The following is a 6,000-nucleotide window of genomic DNA, read 5'->3' on the forward strand; positions in this document are numbered from 1 at the left end:
AAAACAATGAGTTGTCCTTCACAATCACACAGCACATGGAGCTGGGGTATATCCCCGTTTCTATACCATTAAACGGACAGTAGCAATTGCTTGCTACCCTCTGGATAGAACCTTAGTCTATCATAAAGTACTTTCTACCAGATCTAAGAGACTTAGCTACCCAATGACTGCTTGGTGGACAGCAGGATCAGAAAAAAAATTATCTGGGAACGATATAGGTCTCTTTGCGTGTGAAGGGAGTGCTCTACTAACTGAGCTATCAGGATCCCCTAAAAACAAAACGATAATAGGTAGAAATTAAGTTTCAATTTATTTACAAAGATGAATATAAGGCCTTTACTGGGTACCTCATTATCAATAGTCAGGACTTGAGCATTTATATATTGCAATATCCACTAAATGTGCTCAAATCTCTTTACAAGGGATCCTTGGTTAGCAGCAACACTTAATATGTAGGATGAAACATGATGCCTGTTAGGCGGTATTACAATTTTTATTTTTTCAAACAGAGAAAACGCTGTTAGTAGCCAGGTACTCATTTTACATCAGAGTATGGTGAGATAATGTGAGTAAAGAGCCTTTTCCAAGGACTCAACTATACATTTCTCAGAGCAGGATTTGAACCCTGGACCTTCCAAACCAAAGACGAGTGTCATACCACAAGACCACTTAGTAGCACCGAAACAGTCATATCCTTTGTCTTTGTAAATAAGCTTGGCTGGGGCTTTAATTCCATCTCATCATTGCTTTTCAGTTTGATGGCTTACTTGAAGCTGCAATATTTGCATTAATAAATGGCAACATGATAGAATACGTTAAAAGGAAGAACAGATATGCATAGAGGTGTCTTCCATTAACTAAACATTCATGTCTTGTAGGATGTCTGATATGTATGGATTAACAGAGTACTCAACTATTAGGTGAGTAAGAGTAATAATTATATAAGTTTTTCGCCTTGCGCTTGTACCTTCTTTGGCTTACAAATTAATTTGTATCTATGTGGTGGTATCAGAAACTTTCCAATAAATTATGGAAATTCATTGCTTCCATGTGTTCTGATTTCTTTCTTTTTTCAATGTATCTAATGGGGTTGTTTCTATGAGCAGTACATGTGTGGCTATGTGGTCGTGGTATGACACTCGTCTTTGGACCAGGGGGACCAGGGTTTGAATCCCTTTCTGAGCGGCGCATAGTTGAGTCATTGAAAGAGGCTCTTTACTCACATTCTCTCACAATACTCAGGTGTAAAATGGGTACCTGGCTGTTAACAGCACTGTCTCTGTTGGGGAAAATTATGTAATGTCACCAAAATGGCGTAATGTCTCGCCCTACATGTTATGTGTTGCTGTTGGCTAAGGACACCTTGTAAAGTGCTTTGAGCATGTTCAATGGAGATTGCATTATCTAAAAGCTCAAGATTTGTTGGGGTTTTTTTTACATGTGAATGTGTGCCTGTCTGTGTGTGTGTGTGTGTGTGTGTGTCTGTGTGTGTATGTGTGTATGTGTGTTAATGACATGATAATTCTCCTTCAGACATGAATTGTTTCACTTTTTGTTGATGAGTAGCGCCTTATCATCACACACTATCTCCAACCTGCAGCAAGTGTCACTCACCAGAAAAAAAGGAAACATTCAAATAAATTACCAGACAAACCAAAATCTTTACAGTTCTACAATCTCCCATCATACACCACAAAAACCCAACAACAAACAAACAAATAAGAACTCAAGCACATATATAAACACACACACACACATACACACACACATGCACACAATCATATTTACTGAGAGAGGTAGAAATACACAGCAGGCCCACAAAAAGTATACAATACATGCAAAATACTAAAATAGCGTTAAATGGATATTGCGTTATCTAAAAGATCAAGATTTGTTGGGTCTTTTTTTTACATGTGAATATGTGCCTCTGTGTGTGTGTATGTGTGTGTGTGTGTGTGTGCCTGCTTGTGTGTGTGTGTATGTTAATGACGTGATATAACTCTCTTCTAGGCATGAATTGTGTCACTTTTTGTTGATGAGTGGCACCTTATCATCACACACTATCATCAACCTGCATTACGTGTCACTCACCAGAAAAAAAAGGAAACATTCAACACCTCTATAGACAAACCAAAATCTGTAGTTCTACCATCTCCCATCATACACCACAAAAACCCAACAACAAACAAACAAACAAATAAGAACTCACACTCATACATACACACCAACACACACACACACATATAGTTACACACACTCATACTTACAGAGAGAGGTAGAAATACACAGCAGGCTCACAAAAAATAAACAAAATATGCAAAATACTAAAATAGCATTCAGTGGATATTGCTTAAGATTTGTTTTGTTTTTTTACATGTGAATGTGTGTCTGTGTGTGTGTGTATGTAAGTGTGTGTGTGTGTGTGTGTGTCTGTGTGTGTGTGTATGTGTGTGTGTGTGTGTATGTAAGTGTGTGTCTGTGTGTGTCTGTGTGTGTGTGTGTGTGTGTGTGTGTTAATGACATGATAATTCTTCAGACATGAATTGTTTCACCTTTTGTTGATGAGTGGCACCTTATCATCACACACTACCTCCAACCTGCAGCAAGTGTCACTCACCAGAAAAAAAGGAAACATTCAAATAAATTCCCAGACAAACCAAAATCTTTACAGTTCTACAATCTCCCATCATACACCACAAGAACCCAACAACAAACGAACAAACAAATAAGAACTCACGCACATACATATAAACACACACACACACACACACACACATGCACACACTCAAACTTACAGAGAGAGATAGAAATGCACAGCAGGCTCACGAAAAATATACAATACATGCAAAATACTACAATAGCAATTCCATACAGAAGTCGCAGAATAGATTAAATGTCCACAATGAAACACATTTGTAACCACAAAAGAATGAGATGAAAACCTTTTTTGGAAGAGGTTAGGACAAATATGCATACATTAAAGATAAACAATGGGTTTAGAAATGTTGATTTCATCAAAGGTCCAGAAGGGCGCATGAATAAATAACTCATTCTCATGGCACTGAAATGACCTCATAGAGTCAAAAGAGCCGTATAACCCCTAAAAATAAATTCATACTCAAAGGTGCATGGCATACACAGAAAGTGGCAAACAGGAACCCTCGTTTAAAAAAAAAAAAATTTCACATCTTTTTAACTATTGGAATTTATGACAACAATAAGTAAGAAATGCAAAAATATAATGGGAATAATTTCCTTTCTCTGTCTATTCATCTTCTTTGTAAAAACAATTGTAAATGTATCCAAAAGCGTATATAATGTGTGTCATGCTTTTGTCATTGTTTAAACTAGCCAATCTATTTACTCAATTCTCCCTACACCGCCCTTTAATGTATCCAAACTTGTTTATAGACCCGAATAAGATATAAAATCAAGGGATTGATACTTTCATTTTTTATTTATCATATCCAGTGCTATTAAATGCTGATCTTGTATGACAAAGTTTAAGTCATATTATAATATGAGCTCGATAAATATACTGTAATCATGTTATTTCAGAACGTTGTTCTATCCATTACATTTATTCTTTATCCAATACAATTTTCTATATAGAGGAATAGCTAATCAATTTATGAAAAAAAAAGGAAAAAAAGAAATGATCTTAGAAATTTTCGTTTGTAATATACAAGATTTCCTACATCTTTGTCTGAAAATAGCTATTTAAAACCTAATTAACAATTCTAAACTGAGGATTGTGATGACTGATAGTTTCTTCCCGGTGATTTTACCAAAAAAAACAAAACAAAGTGAACACATGTGTTTTTGGTCATTTGGAAAGTTGGATGTCGTATAAATAAGATTTACATAATATAAGAAGGAACTTTATTGAAAAGATTCTTACTACAGATTATCAGTATGAAATCAAAGTCTTTTAAATCTAATTTTTAATTCAAATGAGTGAAATCTTCCTAAACATTTGTTGTTTGCTAAGAGATAAATAAATAAATAAATAAATAAACAAACTTCAGAAAGTACAGAACATGGCAGCCCGTGTTGTACTGCAGAAAGACAGGAAAACTACAGCTCCCAAATTACTATGGCAGCTGCAATGGCTGCCATAGGACCAGCGCATTACATATAAATCTTCAACTATCGTTTTCAAATGGTTGGAAGGCTCGTCATCAGCATTTCTCTCAAGCCTCATTGAATGGTATAACCCACAGCGATCTTCTTCGATCAACGAACGACCTCAAATTGAAAACACCCCGCTGTCGAGTGAAGGCTGGTGAATGTGCCTTTCAGCATTCTGGTCCAAGGTTGTGGAATTTGCTACCATTTGAGATACGTTCTTCGTCTTCACTAGAGGAATTCAAGCGTCAATTGAAGACATTCTTATTCCGACAGGATTTCTTTTGATTATGTGTATAAGAGAGCTTAATCTATGTTATGCACCCAGAGCCCTCCAGATAAAGGGATGTTTGGCGCACTATAAATCTATACCATTATTTTTATTATTAAGATACTCTGATCACATTATTATTGGATTCTGCAATATTGTAACAAATGCAGTTCTTATCATGTCATTGTGTCATACAAGTGACAAAACTACCTAAACTACATGTGCATATTCGGATTGTCTCACACAAGTAATTGTAGGATGATTGACCAAGTGACTCGGTCATGGTTTGTGCAATTGTCAAATAGTCTTACAAATCGAGTTCCCCTTTGTTATTCTAATTATCCTTATTGAATCCGAATGCTCTGCGAGTTCTTAAACGTCATTAAGCCCCTGTTGATCATGCTGGTTGCTGTTGAGAGCTTATATTTTGACATGAGCATTCTGGTTGATTTATATAATCTCGTAAGCCTTTATAACACAATGAGTTCTGTATTAATAAAAATACTTGAGCTTTTATATAGCGCAATATCCACTAAACGTGCTCAAAGCGCTTTACAAGGGATCCCTGACCAACAGCAACACGTAACATGTAGCACGAGACATGATGCCTGATAGTCGATATTACCATTTTTTCCGACATAGACACTACTGTTAACGACCAGGTACTCATTTTACATCTGAGTATGGTGAGAGAATGTGAGTAAAGAGCCTTTCATTATGGAATTGATGTCGCACAAGGATGTAGGTATAATATATTTCTACCTTTTCAGTTGGGACAATCATGTTTCATTTATCTTTTCTGTTCAGCTTTCATTAACTAAAAATTTCCCTCTCTACATTCTGGTAGAATTCTAAAGCTTTCGGAAGCATTTTGAAAAATTGACCCATTGTTGTCGGTTATGTGACGAGCTGATGAGAATGAGTCTTATTGCTTTGTGAACCAAAAAGAACATGGTAGATAGTGTAACGTTGTGTTGAAAAAAAATGACATGCATAATTATTTAACAACAAAAATGAAGACACTTACACACAAATTTGGGAGTATATGTGAAAGAATTTCCTGCTCCAAGATTAGAATATCCTCTACATGTGTAGCTTGGACTTTTGTCTGCGGGATGTAGAAAAAAGAGGATATCATTATCATCTTTGAGTGCTTTGAGTTATAATAATAATAATAATAATAATAATAATAATAATAATAATAATAATAATAATAATAATAATAATAATAATGATAATAATAATAATAATAATAATAATAATAATAATAATAATAATAATAATAATAATAATAATAATAATAATAATAATAATAATAATAATAATAATAATAATAATGATAATAATAATAATAATAATAATAATAATAATAATAATAATAATAATAATAATAATAATAATGGATGTTGATGATGATACTGATGATGACGATGACGACAACGATTCTTCTTCTTCTCATTATTATTATTATTATTATTATTATTATTATTATTATTATTATTATTATTATTATTATTATTATTATTATCATTATTATTATTATTATCATCATCATTTTGATAAGTCAAGTTGCAAAGGATGAGGACATGACCTAATTTCAT

Source organism: Berghia stephanieae, chromosome 14 (assembly GCF_034508935.2).
Source record: "Berghia stephanieae isolate SIO BIC M18660-M18661 chromosome 14, UCSD_Bste_1.3, whole genome shotgun sequence".
Taxonomy (NCBI): Eukaryota; Metazoa; Mollusca; class Gastropoda; order Nudibranchia; family Aeolidiidae; genus Berghia; species Berghia stephanieae.